The 18055-nt window shown below is 40.8% G+C and overlaps 1 protein-coding gene across 11 annotated transcripts in view; it reads right to left on the bottom strand.

Moving 5' to 3' along the window:
- Positions 1-18055, bottom strand: part of Macrod2 (mono-ADP ribosylhydrolase 2) — a 2114706-nt gene that overhangs the window by 121723 nt on the left and 1974928 nt on the right. The gene's annotated exons all lie outside the window — the stretch shown is intronic.

Raw genomic sequence — 18055 nt, 5'->3', positions numbered from 1 at the left:
TGTACAATGTTTGAATTTAATAGGTACAATGTTTGAGAATCTCAAAGCTCTTTTGGGGGGTATTTCTTGGAAAAAACAGACTGATATCGGTTAGCAGATGTTCTGTATTTATCCAGGTTAGCTAAGAACACAGCCTTTCCGAAGACTGTTTTACAGAGTTCTTACAAGCAAAATTTTCACACTAATTAACAAGAAAGTGATAAGTCAGATAAGATTAGCCTCTAAGGATAGCAAAAAGTTTACTTTAAGGAGTCAAGCATTTTTAATATGAGAGATATGATCTTAATTTGTAGTCAGAAACATCATTATGTACTTCATTTTGTGGATAGATAAATCTTAGATTCCTTAGTCCTAATGTTGTTCTTTGTGCTGGCAATAATACTTGTAATAGCACCATAGCATCTCAGTAGTGGTGATGTCCTTCCTCAGCACTTGCAGGAGATTTGGGGTTTCTGTGAAGGCATCGCAATCTGTGAATGGCCAACTCCCTTAAATAAAATAGTGCAGCATTTGCATAGAGTGTAAACACATCTTATCTTTTACTTTAGATCATATCTATGTACAGAGTTGCCATACTATATTGCTTTGTAAAAATGGCATAGGGAAAATCTGTACAAGTTCAGTACAGATGCAATTTTCACAAGTATTTTTGATCCTTTGCTAGTTAAATCTGTGAATGTTATATAAATATTTTTACTTATATTTTACACAAAAGAAAACTGAGGATCAAGTTAAGATAGTCACCAAGGTCACACAGATACCAAGATCTCAATCCCAAATAAATTGCAGTCAAAAGTCTGCAAGATTTTGTGTAAGGAATTTAAAACCTATGTCACTAAATTAGAAAATAATCACAAAGTTTCTTATATGAATTGAGATTCATTTGAACTTAAATTTAGAATGAAACCATTGTGTTAGACAAAGACATTCTAGCTCTACTGATAATCTTTATATCCTAGTGTAGGATGGATAGCAACCATAATTAGTATAGAAAATAATAAATGCTAATAAATGTAATATTATTATATTGGTTTCCCATTTAACAATTAATGAATATTAAATAGACATACTTTTGGCATAATAGCATATAATTATACATGTTCTCAATGTTAAACTATTTTAAATATATGTAAGCAAAGCTTTTGAAAAGCATATTAGAAAAGCCTCACTATAAATTAACTAGTCTCTCCCATAGCAAGTAGTGTGTACAATTCACCACAAAAAGGAATTTGGAATCCATGTTTTAAAATGAACTCTAGGACCTCCTAGAGCACACTGTCAGTACAGTATTAATTTTTAACTTACACATCAATGTTTGCGTTCAATAAAGAATCATGTGTGAGGACTACTCTAAAGAATATTGCCTGTTTCACAGGCAAACAGACATACCTAAATGAACAGTGTTCTGTATTTAACTAGGAACATCACCTCTCCTAGGAACCGTGGTGAAAAGGTGCACAACTCCCTTGGTATACAAGAGCTAGGACACAAGGTGTGAGTCTCAGCACCATACAAAAGCACCAGCAAAAGAAGAAAATGTTTATTTTGTTTGTGGTCATATAATTATGTGATATACACATATTCCGGAAATGCTGTGAACCATAACTACTTATAATGATTATGTGCCAACTGAGATAAAAAACTTTAAACATGTCTACTTTATTCTCCTTTAGGGCATAACAGCACCTGAGTCTGAAAACAGAGATGTGTCTGGCTTGTTACCTTTAACGTTTCTCTATCCTAACAAGGCACCTTGGAGACGAGGCTGGGTGATGCCTCCCATCAAGACCAAACAATTCTTGATGGCCTGGCTAATTCTACCCAACACATTGACTGTCCTAAGCAATCTTGGGCTGAGAAGCATCAAGTAAACAAGTAAACTTCAGCAGACTGCCATGGGCTTCAAGGGATCAGGCATAGGCACCAATAAGTTCTCTACTCTGTGGATGAATTCTTTAACTTAGTGAGAAATGAACTGACGTCCAGATATGTCAGCTAGGACCCTCCTGGTGTCCTACATGCTGTGCCTCTTATTAGGGTAGCTTTCAAGTTCTACAACCTCCTTAGTGAGCCACCCAAATGAAAGAGAGTAAAGATTGTAAGTAAACATAATAAACTAGTCTATGCTCTCTCCAGTCAAATCAGGTGTGGAAGAAGCAAGCAGGTAAAAATTAGCATCACTTCAGAACTAATGGCCTAACCTTCCTTTTTGTTTTTTTAATGCACATGTTATTTCATGGCAATATTCACAGTAGAGACAGCATGGGCCCTTTACACTTCTTCACTGTAGTCTGATCAATGTGAATGGAAATATTTTATGGTTCTGACTTCAAAGCTTTGTAGTTATAAAATGTTAAGAATCATTTTGTTTTACCCTTTAACTTCTTTCTTTGAGAACTTCATACAAGTATATGATACATTTTGTGATATGTTGAATGATACATTATTTGATTTCACTCTCATCTCAGACTCTCTTATTTCCCCCTATCTTGAACTATAGCTCCTACCAGGAAGCCATTCTCCTGTCATGTCTTTTGCTTTGTTGTTTGTGACTAACTGGATTTAGCCAGGGCCTACACTTATGGTGGTGTGTTATGGTACATTTGATGGTTAATACTGAAAGTGTGAGAATCTCCTCAGCGAATGGCTTTCCATGATAATTTTATCACACACACACACACATACACACACACATACACACACACAATCTTCAAAGTTATTGCAGGATATTTCCTGTCCAATCACACTGGGGCAGTGGAAGGCCTGTGACTGGACAGGAAAGGGCAGACAGAGCTAGGAGTCAAGGAGTCAGAGAGATCTCAGAAGAGAGGAGGGAGAGAAGAATGAAGGCCGAAGTGATGATTTCGTGAGGTTAGAATAAATTGGGATAATAAATAAATAAAAGCTTTTATCATTATTAATTGGCTCTTAAATTACTGTATTGGCATCTTGTAATTGTGATTTTAAATATACATAAATCGAATTGGCTAACTAATTAAGCATTAAGAGTCATGCTTCTGCTGGGTAAATGGGAGGTGAGCTGGCAGACTGTGGGATGTGTAGGGTTGTGTGGAAGCAAGATGAACTCATGGAACCCTGCAGTTGGCAGAGGTGGGGGCTGGAAAGTGGGCAGGCAGGCAGATCACAGGAGCGCAGGCCTAAACGGGGGAGAGTTCGTGGGTCCATGGTGGGCTAGCAGGAGCCCATGGCCGTAGTGATGTCTGCGGATCGCCATTGCCTTGCCGGCACTGGCGGTCTTTTTTTCAATACTTCTCGCAACACAAAGCAGATGTAGATTCATAGTCTGTACTGCTTCGCATGGAGCTTTTGAAGGTGAAGCCTTGCCATTTGAAACTGCCATTGTCTCTCTTTTGTATCCCATTCTTAGGCAGTGATTTGCCATGTTGTGTTGAAGATCAACAGAGTTAAGTAGCCTGGGCCCTTGGAGGATCCCAGAGACTGAAAAACCAACTACAGAGCACACAGGAGCTGGACATATGTGGCATATGTGCTGCTTGGTCTTCATGAGAGACCCTCCAACAACTGGAATCCCTGACTCTGTTGCCTGCCTGTGGATCCCGTTCCCCTAACTGGGCTGCCTTGTCTGGCCTCAGCAGGAGAGGATGTGCCTAGTCCTGATGACCCAGGGTGGATTGGTACACGTGGGTCCCCCCACCCCCGCCCTACTCAGAGGAGAAGGGGAGGGGAGAGTTGCTGGAGGGGCTCGGAGAGGGGTGGGCAGGAAGGAGAGGGTGTCTGGGATTGGGATGTAGAGTGAATAAAAAATAAATCAAAGAGAATAAATCAAAAAGGAAGGAAAAAAGGAAGAGAGAAAGAGGGAGAGAGAGAAGGAAAGATAAGAAAGAAAAGAGAGAGAGAGAGAGAGAGAGAGAGAGAGAGAGAGAGAGAGAGAGAGAGAGAGAGAGAGAGAAAGAGAGAGAGAGAGAGAATTTACTTCGGAAATCAGTCAATCATTAAAAACAACTTCTCCTATTGGATACCTTAATAGTAACAATATTTCAGGGTAGCACCATGGGAGGAGTTGTGCACTGCCCACTCTATGTGACAGATTCTGTTTTTATGTCTTCACTCAGTTAATTCTATTGAGGAAAAACATCAGCTAATTCTTTACCCATATTTGTAAAGTTAATAGGAAATATCTCTTCTGATGTATGGTTCTCAATTAAATTCTCTAAGAGAATTTAACTCTTGGAGTTTTGTCACCAGAACTGTATAATAATTTCCTTTCCCCTGGTTGAATTAAATAAGCTTTGGTGACTGACTTTGCTCTGGGTGGGCCTTTGTAGTGAGCATCTAAGCAATGAGGTCTGAACCCTACTCTTATGCTGTGCATATCCAGGTAGGTTAGATGTGCCATGCCGCACCCAACTAATATTGACAGAGCAACACGGGTTTTGAAGCTCAATAAGCAACGGCACAGGAAGCAGGTAGTTTAGCACCGAGTGATGACGGTGGTACAAGCAGAGAAAGGTAAACATGTGCGTTGAAATGTTTGCTCAGACAATCTACAGTGGGAGGAAGGAGGAAGGGGGAAGGGAGCGAGGGAAGGGGTGGGATAGCGAATCACTGAAGGACTGGCTGTGGGTTTTACAATGTCCTCCTGGTTTTAACAGAACGCTGAACAAGCCAAACATGGACTTCTGCCTATGATGCACTGGGGACGTAACAGGAAGTGTACAGTACACCTGCAGGCATAGGAAGCCTGAATATGATGCAAACGGACTGGGATGTCTGTCTGTGAGGAGCATATCTGAGCGCTGTATGTCATCAGAACCTTGACACCATGTTAGTGTCAGGGTCTTAATGAGGAACAAGTTAGCTAGCTATCTGCAAAGTGCTCTTTCTCCCTATTGCCTTATTTCAGGGCTTGGTGCACTTTGCTCTTGGAATAGTGAACCTGGTTGCCCTCTGCCTCTTGATCCTTTGGAAAGGAAGGCACCTCCTGGCTCCAGAAGCTGGGTTTGAGAGACAGAATAGCAGATAGGATTTGGGTTTGGACAGGCTTGGTTTTCAGATTCTGGCTCTACCCTTTTATGTCACTGAACTGGTTTATTTATTTATTTATTTATTTATTTATTTATTTATTTATTTTTATTTATTTTTACTTTTTTTACGTCCTGGATCTATTACCTGCAAAGTTGAGACAATAATACTATTGTTTAAAAACAGCGATGACCGGCAGTAGCAGTGGCTGCTCCAGCTGAAGGGCCATCAGCGGTGGAACCAAGGCGACACAGGGTCCAGTTAGGCCCTGCGCCCACGACCACTGACCTTCGCTGACCAGCCGGGCGGCAAGCAACTGCGGTTCTGCGGAGCCTTTCGCTGCACGGAAGCCACTTCAGAACTCGGCTTCCCGCCAGTCAGGAGAGACTCACCTCCATCTTGATCCCGGGCTCCAGAGATCGGTCAGACTGAGGTACACAAACATAATCCTAGGCCCAACACCGCAGGGGTCTGAGCCAGACGGGCGTTGGCCTGCACCCAGGCCCTGGGCTGTTCGAGTGGCCATCGGGGCGCCAACCCAGCCAGGAGTTTTTTTTTTTGCCCTGGCCAGCGCACGCGCCGCCATTTTGCCTACAGGAGCCAGAGTGCTCGGGAGGGCAGAGACTGCTAACAAGCGTAGCCTGAGGCTAACAAAACGGGGGTCTAGGCCCCAAAAGGCACAGGACTGACCCCAAGAACTGGGCGGCTTGGTGGGCCATCTGTGTGTCAACCCGCCCAGGAGGTTATTAGCACAACAGACTCTCCCGGTGCTTTCGGGGAGCGCGGACGCGCACGCCCGCCATCCGGGTCACCTGGCGGACCCAAATAACAGTCATAGCCCTAGGGGAACTTTACTCGGACCTTGGCCTCCCAGGCGTTTGCCTGGACTCAGGGCCTGGGCGACAAGGCTAACCTAGTGTGCGCCAGCCCGGTTGGGGAAATCGGCTGCCCAGCGGAGTGAGCGGAGCACAGGGGAGGTCACAGCAACATTCACCTTCGGAGCTCCCTGGGGGTGCACACGGGTTCCACCTGGTCCACAGACACAATCTGGGGCAAGGCCTCAGGCAGAAGCCCCCAGCTCAACTCTCTCCGCTTCAGATCAGCCTGGGTGGCCGCCACATCTCCAGGTCCCTCAAGAGGCTAGTGGGGGCTTCCGGGCGGCCAGCTGGGAGAAGTTGGTGTGCTCCAATAAATCCTGCGGGCCCCAGCAGGAGCCTTCAGGTGCCTGCTTCGGGATCTGAACAGCCTGGACAACAGCACCCTGTCTACAGGCAGTGCAGAGTGTAAGCTGTGCACCAGAGGCCAACGGGGAAGGGGCAGCTTGCACTGGTGAGTCCAGCACTGGCAAGACCAAGTAACACCAGTGAGAGCTAGATGGCAAAAGGCAAACGCAGGAACGTCACTAACAGAAATCAAGGCAATATGGCAACATCTGAACCAAATTCTCCTCTACCAGCAAGTCCTGGATACCCCATCACACCAGTAAAACAAGATTTGGATTTAAAATCACTGGTCATGATGCTGGTACAGGAACACATGAAGGACATTGAGGAGAAAATGGATCAAAAGTTAGAAGCCCTTGCAAGGGAAACACAAAAATCATTGAAAGAAATCCAGGAGAATACAAAAGCCAACAAGGAGGAAATGCAAAAAACACTTAAAGAAATACAGGAGAACTTTGGTCAACAGGCTGAGGTCATGAAAGACGAAACACAAAAATCTCTTAAAGAAATACAGGAGAACTTTGGTCAACAGGCTGAGGTCATGAAAGAGGAAACACAAAAATCTCTTAAAGAATTACAGGAAAGCACAAACAAGCAAGTGAAGGAGCTAAGCAAAACCATCCAGGATCTAAAAACAGAAGTAGAAACAACTAAAAAAACTCAAAAGGAGACAACTTTGGAGATAGAAAGCCTTGGGAAGAAATCAGGGGACAGAGATGCAAATATCAACAACAGAATACAAGAAATAGAAGAAAGAATCTCAGATGCTGAAGATTCCATAGAAACCATGGACTCAACAGTTAAAGAAAATGCAAAATGCAAAAAGCTTGTAACCCAAAATATCCAGGAAATCCAGGACACAATGAGAAGACCAAACCTAAGGATTATAGGCATAGATGAGAGTGAAGATTTACAACTTAAAGGGCCAGCAAATATCTTCAATAAAATTATGGAAGAAAACTTCCCTAACCTAAAGAGAGAGATGCCCATGAATATACAAGAAGCCTACAGAACTCCAAACAGACTGGACCAGAACAGAAATACTTCCCGTCACATAATAATCAAAACACCAAATGTTCTAAACAAAGAAAGAATATTAAAGGCAGTAAGAGAAAAAGGCCAAGTAACATATAAAGGAAGACCTATCAGAATCACAGCAGACTTTTCACCTGAGACTATGAAGGCTAGAAGGTCCTGGGCAGATCTCATGCAGACTCTAAGAGAACACAAATGCCAACCAAAACTACTATATCCAGCAAAACTCTCAATCACCATAGATGGAGAAACTAAGATATTTCACGACAAAACCAAGTTCACCCAATATCTATCCACAAACCCAGCCCTAAAAAGGATAATAGGAGGACAACACCAATACAAGGAGGGAAACTTCACCCTGAAAAAAGCAAGATAGTAACCTTTCATCAAACCCAAAAGAAGTTAAGCAATCAAATTTAAAAAATAACGTCAAAAATGATAGGAAGTAACAATCACTATTCCTTAATATCTCTTAACATCAATGGACTCAATGCCCCAATAAAAAGACACAGACTAACTGACTGGATACGTAAACAGGACCCTACATTTTGCTGCTTACAGGAAACACACCTCAGGGTCAAAGACAAACACTACCTTAGAGTAAAAGGCTGGAAGACAATTTTACAAGCAAATGGTCTCAGGAAACAAGCTGGAGTAGCCATTTTAATATCAGATAAAATTGACTTTCAACCCAAAGTCATCAAAAGAGACTCTGAGGGACACTTCTTGCTGGTCAAAGGAAAAATACAACAAGAAGAACTCTCAATCCTGAACATCTATGCTCCAAATGCAAGGGCACCCTCTTTCATAAAAGAAACTTTATTAAAACTCAAAGCACACATTGCACCTAACACAATAATTGTGGGTGACTTTAACACTGCACTTTCCTCAATGGACCGATCAGGAAAACAGAAACTAAACAAGGACACAATGAAACTAATTGAAGCTTTGGACCAATTAGATTTAACTGATATATATAGAACATTCTATCCTAAAACAAAAGAATATACCTTTTTTTCAGCACCTCATGGTACCTTCTCCAAAATCGACCATATAATTGGTCACAAGACAGACCTCAACAAATATAAGAAGATAGAACTAATCCCATGCCTCCTATCTGATCACTATGGAATAAAAGTGGTCTTCAATAGCAACAGAAACAACAGAAAACCCACATACACGTGGAAATTGAACAATACTCTACTCAATGACACCTTGGTCAAGGAAGAAATAAAGAAAGAAATTAAAGACTTTTTAGAACACAATGAAAATGAAAACACAACATACCCAAATCTATGGGACACAATGAAAGCAGTGCTAAGAGGAAAACTCATAGCCCTGAGTGCCTCCAAAAAGAAAATGGAGAGAGCATACATTACCAACTTAATGACACACCTGAAAGCCCTAGAACAAAAAGAAGCTATTTCACCCAGGAGGAGTAGAAGGCAGGAAATCATCAAACTCAGGGCCGAAATCAATCAAGTAGAAACAAAGAGAACCATACAAAAAATCAACAAAACCAGGAGCTGGTTCTTTGAGAAAATCAACAAGATAGATAAACCCTTAGCCAGACTGACCAAAGGGCACAGAGAAAGTATCCAAATTAACAAACTTAGAAATGAAAAGGGAGACATAACAACAGAAACTGAGGAAATGCAAAAAATCATCAGATCCTACTACAAGAGCCTGTACTCAACACAACTGGAGAATCTGGAGGAAATGGACAATTTCCTTGACAGATACCAAATACCAAAATTAAATCAGGACCAACTAGACCATCTAAACAGTCCCATAAAGCCTAAAGAAATAGAAGGAGTCATAGAAAGTCTTCCAACCAAAAAAAGCACAGGACCAGATGGTTTCAGTGCAGAATTCTACCAGACCTTCAAAGAAGAGTTAACACCAATACTCTTCAAACTATTCCACAAAATAGAAACAGAAGGAACACTACCCAATTCCTTCTACGAAGCCACAATTACGCTGATACCAAAGCCACACAAAGATCCAACAAAGAAAGAGAACTTCAGACCAATTTCCCTTATGAACATCGATGCAAAAATACTCAATAAAATTCTTGCCAACCGAATCCAAGAACACATCAAAAGGATCATCCACCATGATCAAGTAGGCTTTATCCCGGGAATGCAGGGTTGGTTCAATATACGGAAATCCATCAATACAATCCACTACATAAACAAACTCAAAGAACAAAACCACATGGTCATTTCATTGGATGCTGAAAAAGCATTTGACAAAATTCAGCATCCTTTCATGCTTAAAGTCTTGGAGAGAACAGGAATTCAAGGCCCATACCTAAACATAGTAAAAGCAATATACAGCAAACCGGTAGCCAGCATCAAACTAAACGGAGAGAAACTTGAAGCAATCCCACTGAAATCAGGGACCAGACAAGGCTGCCCCCTTTCTCCTTATCTTTTCAATATTGTACTTGAGGTACTAGCTCGTGCAATTCGACAACATAAGGAGGTCAAAGGGATACAAATTGGAAAGGAGGAAGTCAAACTATCATTATTTGCAGACGACATGATCGTCTACCTAAGTGACCCAAAGAACTCCACTAGAGAGCTCCTACAGCTGATAAACAACTTCAGCAAAGTGGCAGGTTACAAAATCAACTCAAGCAAATCAGTGGCCTTCCTATACTCAAAGGATAAGCAGGCTGAGAAAGAAATTAGGGAAATGACCCCCTTCACAATAGCCACAAACAGTATAAAGTATCTTGGGGTGACTCTTACCAAACATGCGAAAGATCTGTATGACAAGAACTTCAAGACTCTGAAGAAGGAAATGGAAGAAGACCTCAAAAAATGGGAAAACCTCCCATGCTCATGGATCGGTAGAATCAATATAGTTAAAATGGCCATTTTGCCTAAAGCACTATACAGATTCAATGCAATACCCATCAAAATCCCAACTCAATTCTTCACAGAGTTAGAAAGAGCAATTATCAAATTCATCTGGAACAACAAAAAACCCAGGATAGCTAAAACTATTCTCAGCAACAAAAGAAAATCTGGGGGAATCAGTATCCCTGACCTCAAGCAATACTACAGAGCAATAGTGTTAAAAACTGCATGGTATTGGTACAGTGACAGGCAGGAGGATCAATGGAACAGGATTGAAGATCCAGAAATGAACCCACACACCTATGGCCACTTGATCCTCGACAAAGAGGCTGAAAACATCCAATGGAAAAAAGATAGCCTTTTCAACAAATGGTGCTGGTTCAACTGGAGGTCAGCATGCAGAAGAATGCGAATTGATCCATCCTGTCTCCTTGTACTAAGCTCAAATCCAAATGGATCAGGGACCTCCACATAAAGCCAGACACTCTGAAGCTAATAGAAAAGAAACTGGGGAAGACCCTTGAGGACATCGGTACAGGGAGAAAGTTTCTGAACAGAACACCAATAGCGTATGCTCTAAGAGCAAGAATTGACAAATGGGACCTCATAAGGTTACAGAGTTTCTGTAAGGCAAAGGACACCATCAAGAGGACAGATCGGCAACCAACAAATTGGGAAAAGATCTTCACCAATCCTACATCAGATAGAGGGCTAATATCCAATATATATAAAGAACTCAAGAAGTTAGACTCCAGAAAACCGAACAACCCTATTAAAAAATGGGGTACAGAGTTAAACAAAGAATTCTCACCTGAAGAACTTCGGATGGCGGAGAAGCATTTTAAAAAATGCTCAACTTCATTAGTCATTAGGGAAATGCAAATCAAAACAACCCTAAGATTTCATCTTACACCAGTCAGAATGGCTAAGATTAAAAATTCAGGAGACAGCAGGTGTTGGAGAGGGTGCGGAGAAAGAGGAACACTCCTCCACTGCTGGTGGGGTTGCAAATTGGTACAACCACTCTGGAAAGCAGTCTGGCGGTTCCTCCGAAAACTGGGCACCTCACTTCCAGAAGATCCTGCTATACCACTCCTGGGCGTATACCCAGAGGATTCCCCACCATGTAATAAGGATACATGCTCTACTATGTTCATAGCAGCCCTATTTATAATTGCCAGATGCTGGAAAGAACCCAGGTATCCCTCAACAGAAGAGTGGATACAAAAAATGTGGTATATCTACACAATGGAGTACTATTCAGCCATTAGAAACAATGAATTCATGAAATTCTTAGGCAAATGGATGGAACTAGAGAACATCATACTAAGTGAGGTAACCCAGACTCAAAAGGTGAATCATGGTATGCACTCACTAATAAGTGGTTATTAACCTAGAAAACTGGAATACCCAAAACATAATCCACACATCAAATGAGATACAAGAAGAAAGCAGGAGTGGTCCCTGGTTCTGGAAAGACTCAGTGAAACAGTATTTGGCAAAACCAGAACGGGGAACTGGGAAGGGGTGGGAGGGAGGACAGGGGAAGAGAAGGGGGCTTACGGGACTTTCGGGGAGTGGGGGGGGGGCTAGAAAAGGGGAAATCATTTGAAATGTAAATAAATTATATCGAATAAAAAAAAAAACAGCGATGACATGTTGCTTTAGACCCATTCAGCTGGAAAAGGTTAGAAAGAACAAAGCAGCAATTGCTGATGGAAATATGGTTCCTTACAGCCTTTGGAGGCAGCCTTTTGGCAGTGTCTATTAAAACACATACTTCGTAAAGCACTGTTCACATCCCTGGAATCTTTCCCACACAAATAAAAGCACCAGCATATGACAGTCTATGGGCAAGAGCAGCCATTGCAACATTGTTTGTATGGCAATAAAATGGAAAGAAAGTGCTTGCTCATCATAGGAGAATCGCTGAATAAATTATGATACATCTGAACTAGGAGCCGTGATTTGAGCTTTAAAGGGGATGAATTAGATCTACAGAGAGAGACTGGGAGAGATTTCCGTGAAAGTTGGCTGCTCATAACAAAGCGAGATTCGGAAATATGTAGAGAATAGGATACAATGTTTATAAATGAGCTAACATTTATTTAATGATAGTTAAAATGTCTTACTTTGCAGATGGGTGGGATGGTAGTATTATAGTATTATACAACCCAGGGACTGCCATCATTATTATTTGATATATGCTGATGCTGAGGTATAGGGAGACTGAAGAGCATGCCAGGTCTAATGGTAAATCATACCATTTAGTTAAGATGCAGACAGAATTTAGACCTGGAAATCTGAAAACTAAGATGAAATGGTTTGGGGTTTTTGTTTGTTTGTTTGTTTTCTGTTGTTGTTGTTGTTTACTTTACATTGAAGGTAAGAAATAAATAACAAAAAGAAAATAACATTACATTATATCATATTGTATATGCTATGTAGTATACTTTGTTGATATAATATTATATGTTTGTAATACTCAGAGATACATGAAAGAATGATCACCAATGCAAATGCTAATTATCTCAGGGTAAAAGGATTGCTTTTTATGTTATTCGTTGTCTTTGCATTCTTTGACTTTGCTACAAAGAACATACATTTAAAAATAACTACATAAGTTACTGAAAAAACACCAGAACACTTTTTATTTATTAGCATTTTCTTGCAGAAATGATTATAATATTTATAAGAGGGATGTTTCTGGCCTGTTCAAAATGTAACACTGAACCAAGAAGCAATTAAAGTGGAGATTAGGTGAGTACAGGAGGCTGATTTATTAGGAAATAAAGGTATGAGAAGTTAAAGGATCAAAAATCTGAGTGAAATTTCAGTTCTACTTTTATGCTTAAGTGGTAATTTCCAACAGATATGAATTGTAGAATATCCTAAGATATAAAACTTAATATATGTATGTGGTTGCTGAGAAAATACCTTAGGTTTATTTATCAGTGTTTTACAAATGCTAATTTTTTAGAATTAAATTGTAGATCATATTTTTCTCTTCTTTTCCTTATTTATATTATAGTCATGTCTTTCTTTTAAAAAATAAAAAAAATACATACAAGCATATTTTAACAGTTTTCCCAGTAAATCAGCATAGGATCAGAAATTTATGACTAAGAACTGATCATACACACTACACCCCCCTCCCACACACCATCTAAAATGCACCAGCCACATATTTCTGTTATTTACAATGGAGAAACCTGTAAATAATTGAATAATTCAATGTTAAGGCTCTGACAGTGTAAACGGTGGGACAGCAGATGATAGAATGCCATACTTTCAATAAAAGCCATGCCTAGGAGGCATATTTAAAGGCACGAGAGAATATTCATGGTCTGCTGCTAAATGAAGCAACAGAATAGACTTTAAAAAAATGTTTGCAATTTAATCCTTGAAGGGGAACTCATTATATGCTCTTAGTTTTCATCCTTTCCTATAGGAACCATGTTCTAATCGTGTAGAACAATGTTCTAAAATGAATGCTTGCTGTTTCTATAAACAAAGACAAATGCTGCAAGCTCACTTAGGCATCACCTTTGGGGGGGGGTCACATCAACACAGTGTCCCCTCTTTCTCTCCTCTTGACTGAACTCTCTATTGAGAAACAGGGGCACAAACTGCAGGCACATGTAAAGCAGTGGTGACAGCCTGAGATGTATTGCTTGCCCCAGTTCCTCCCCCTTCACTGGCGGACCAGAGGGCGGCTGCCTTCCAGCCATGCTTAGTAAGACTGACAGTCCAAGAGTGGGTAACAGAGAGGCGCTGATGTGCACTCTGACCCTCTATCCATGCTAACCTGGAGGAAGGTACGGGTTTGCTCCTGCTATGATGGGTATCAGGATGAAGCCCTTTGGACAGAGTGGTGGATATAAGGGCAGGAAAAGGACTTAGAAAGTTCTTATTAAGGTGGAGATTAAGGCAATTTCCTGGGTGGCACAATGTTTTATTTCTCTGCAGCTTTTTAGGTAAGGCATAGAGAAACAGAGCAATTCTGAGCTGGCATGCCTGGCCACTCCACTGGTGATAATGGCACCACCAATAATCACTTCTTACACTCAGGGTCCTCACACATGACCTCATCTTTCCTCTTTGGCTGTTACCAGAGCTGATCTCCCTCCAGCTTTCTTTTCTTTCTTTTTTTCTTCTCCTTTTTTTTTAACCCCTTTTTCTTTTTCTCCAGTCATTTTGACCTCCACAAGGTCTGAAACTAGATTAAGGATTTAGAAATCCTTTCTCAGGTGACATCCTACCTCATAAATGCCAAACAGCATTGGTGTGACTTTCATGGAGTTCCAAAGGGACACAGCTCGGGTGTGCACCTGGGTATTAATTGATTTTGATTTTAATATTAATGAGCCCATGATTTGGTCTAGTTGACCTTCAAATTCAAATTAGGTACTGATTAAATAATAAGGCAGGTGAATCTGGGTGTGCTTGCATAGCGTTTCCCCCACCCGCTCCCCAGTAAGGTGTCTTGGCAGTGGGTGAGGGTGACACAAAAACATGGCGACAGCTAGAAAAGAGAGAGCTCCCGACCCAATGAGACAACTCTACATTTAACAATCACATCGGCTCTTCAGAGCTTTCAACCAGAGCATTCTCTATTCCTGCATCTGCCTCCTATGCTTTATGGACTTTCCAGTGAGTGCCTATGTGTTTGCTAACTCAAGCAGAGTGTGCTTTTCAAAATTTAAAGTATAAAATCTGTTAAAAAGTGCATCCATAACAGTAAAGGGAGAACCTCTCAACAGATAAGTTCATATCCAATTTTGCAAATAATCACAAAGTGCCTTTCAAACGCCAAGGATACTTCACCCGAGCCAGCCTTACCTTGAAGCTAATTTCATCTCAGTCCTTGCTCTCACACCTACCCTGCGAGGACAAGCCATCATTAGCATATCCCTCCTCCTCATACCTCAGCCTCTCAACTTGAGGGTCCCACCCACTCGACAGCCATAAGGACTCCCTGAGAACAGGTGTCTTCCTCACTACAGCCTACTGTGATCTTTAAGCAGATAGTTTTGCCTCGCCGCAGTAATTACCCAGTCCATATTTACATGGGGTAAGTAGGTAAGAACACCCAGACTTGGTTCCCAGTGGGAAGTATGTCCATAGCACTCAAAGAAAATCACTAGTGTGGACTATGCTTAGGTTCTAACTCTTCTTGATTTTTTTTTTCAACTTTCACATAACTGCTTAAAAAACAAAACAACGACAAAAATCCAGGAATAAAGGCAGCCGCCTCATTTTGCTTGCTTGTTTTCAACTCATACTTTCTAGAAGATGCTAATTTCCAGTGTTGACTAGAGTCTTAATGAATGTAAACCCAGCCAACTGACAAGCAAAACTGTAAAGCACTGAGCTGGGCACAAACACCATGGGCTTCATCCTTGAGCAAGAGCCTGGCTATTCCAGAGCAGGAGCGACTCCAAGCCCCGCGGAAGATGCTCCTTTAGGAGTGAAGTCTCCAAAAAGTCAAGAGAGCAGGGCTACTTTAGGACCTTTGATCAGCAGAAAGTGTTCTTCCACTTACAGTGGAGAGTGTCATAAGCATTTCTATAAGAGATCTTGTGACTGTGGAGTTCTGAAATAGCCCTGGTGTCACTGAGGACACATATTTCTGCATGAAAGCTAATAACAGAGAAGGTTTGAAATGAATCCCCAACACTTATGACTTCCTTTTAACCTCATCTTGACCTCAATCTTGGAAGATTTCAATGGAAAATTCTTTTTCTTAATTCGAAACTGTGCATCTGTCAATCTTGATGACAGTTTGGCAAGTATCAGAGACTGAGTCTGAACAGATAATCCATTAAAAAAAAAACAAAAAACAAAAAAACAGTGCCCTATGTGAATGCTATTTTAGGAGATGAAGGGAAAATCCTCATCCTATATGTTTTACTGTTTAATTTAAACCAGATTACATACTAACATAGATCATAAAACTTTTTTTTTCCAAATAAAAAAGTTAATGGAAATTAACAATCTAATTCCTGCAAGATCTCCTAAATCTTCACATTTAGTCTCATATATTTGTGATACATGACAATTCTTTGATGGAGTTAGCACCATTAAAAGTCTTATTTTAAGAAAAAAAAATCCTAAAAGTATTCTGAGAAATAATTGATCCTTGCATGAGCAATTAACGGTGTGAGATCCTAAAAGCATCAGGAATATCACAAGCAGCGTGTTTTATGAAGGTGTGATGTCTCCCGGCTAAACAACTCAACAGCAAGAAATCTCAGCTTGAAGCATTCAAAATAGACTGTTCCTCGTTCTTACTTCTTACACTCTGTTGTTCAAACATATGATGCTTTTACATTTTTATGCTAAGCTTAATGATTAAGACATCCTTTTTGGTCTTTCTGTTTTGTTTTTCTTCTTAAAAGTAAGTACCATCTTCTATCTTTTTCTCTTACACAGTCTATTTCTCTGTAAAATGACTAAGTTTCTCAGGAACTCTGACATGAATTACATTTTTAGATATGTCAAGTATTTTTGAAATAAGAGATATCTAAACATACACCTATATATGACAAAGGAAAGGGTCCTTTAAAAATTGGCAATAAACAAAAAAGGGGATCATTCAAGATGACAGTAGTATCCTGGACATTGGTCCAGTCAGATCACTTCTGGGAAGAAACAGTTATTTACCCAGGTACCTGCATATGACATCCGTTTCTGGCTTCTACAATTACCCCAATCAAAAGGAATTGCTTTACTCAAGACCACACACATCCCTTCCCAGGCTAGCCAGCAACCAGAATCTGTGGCAGGATCCTCTTGCCCATGAAGTTCATCTTTATAATGTCATCTGGGATGACAGTTCACTGGAGCTCCCCCTCAGCCAGTTCTGTTTTCTTCCCCAATCTATTAAAGGAGTTGATTTCTAGAGTTCTCTCTCTCTCTCTCTCTCTCTCTCTCTCTCTCTCTCTCTCTCTGTGTGTGTGTGTGTGTGTGTGTGTGTGTGTGTGTGTGTGATAAACAAGTCACTTCCTAATAATCTATCTTGGTCTGGAAAGTCTGTTCTATATGAGGGCCAGAGAAACAGCAAGGAAACTGACCTGTGTTGTGACATTTTGTGAGGTACATACTATCTACTGAGCATGTATATGTGTGTGTGTGTGTGTGTGTGTGATACGCATATGCTGTGTGATATGTATGTGCACAGGTATATGGGGGAGACCACAGCATGTCACAGAGCATTCTCCTCTATCATTCTTTAGATTATTTTCTTGAGACAGGGTTTCTCAATTAATCTGGAGCTCACCTGGCAGGCAGCAAGCCTAGTGATCTGTTGTCCTCAATCTCAGTCCTGGGATTGCAGGTGTGTTTATATATAGGTCATTGGAACTTAGAGGGCTTTTGTTTTGTTTTGTTTTTCATTGTTTTCTATTTGAGACAGCTTCCTCTAGCTCAGACTGCCCTCGCATTTGCAGTATAGCTGATGCTGGCCTTGAACTTTTAATCTTCTTGCCTCAGACTCTTGAGTGCTATGGTTACAGGCATGAGCCACCAGCACTGGCTTAGATGCTTGGAATCTAAACTCAGTTTCTCACACTTGCACCGAAAGCAAGCGCTTTGACCCACTGTTTCGTGCTCCCACCCTGAAGATAGACATTGCTCTTGTCCTCATTACAGAAGGGGAAACTAAAGTACAAAGAAGTTGACCATGTATTTCCTTGCTAATCATTTGCTCACTTCTTGAATTATCTGTCAAAGGTTAGCTATGTAACTGGTAGCAGAACTAGATTAAGCCCCAAGCATATAACCCAATTATTTATACGCTTATCAACTGCCCTCAACTACATGTCTTAAAACAAAGACTCACAGGGCAATGGTACATGAAATTGTATGTGTCATTAAGTGAGTATTAACATTCCAAGACTATTTTGATTTCCCCGACAGATTAAA

This window comes from Apodemus sylvaticus, chromosome 5 (genome assembly GCF_947179515.1).
Source record: "Apodemus sylvaticus chromosome 5, mApoSyl1.1, whole genome shotgun sequence".
Classification (NCBI taxonomy): Eukaryota; Metazoa; Chordata; class Mammalia; order Rodentia; family Muridae; genus Apodemus; species Apodemus sylvaticus.
Note: the sequence above shows the minus strand (reverse complement) of the source record. Positions and strands in the feature narration are given on the sequence as shown.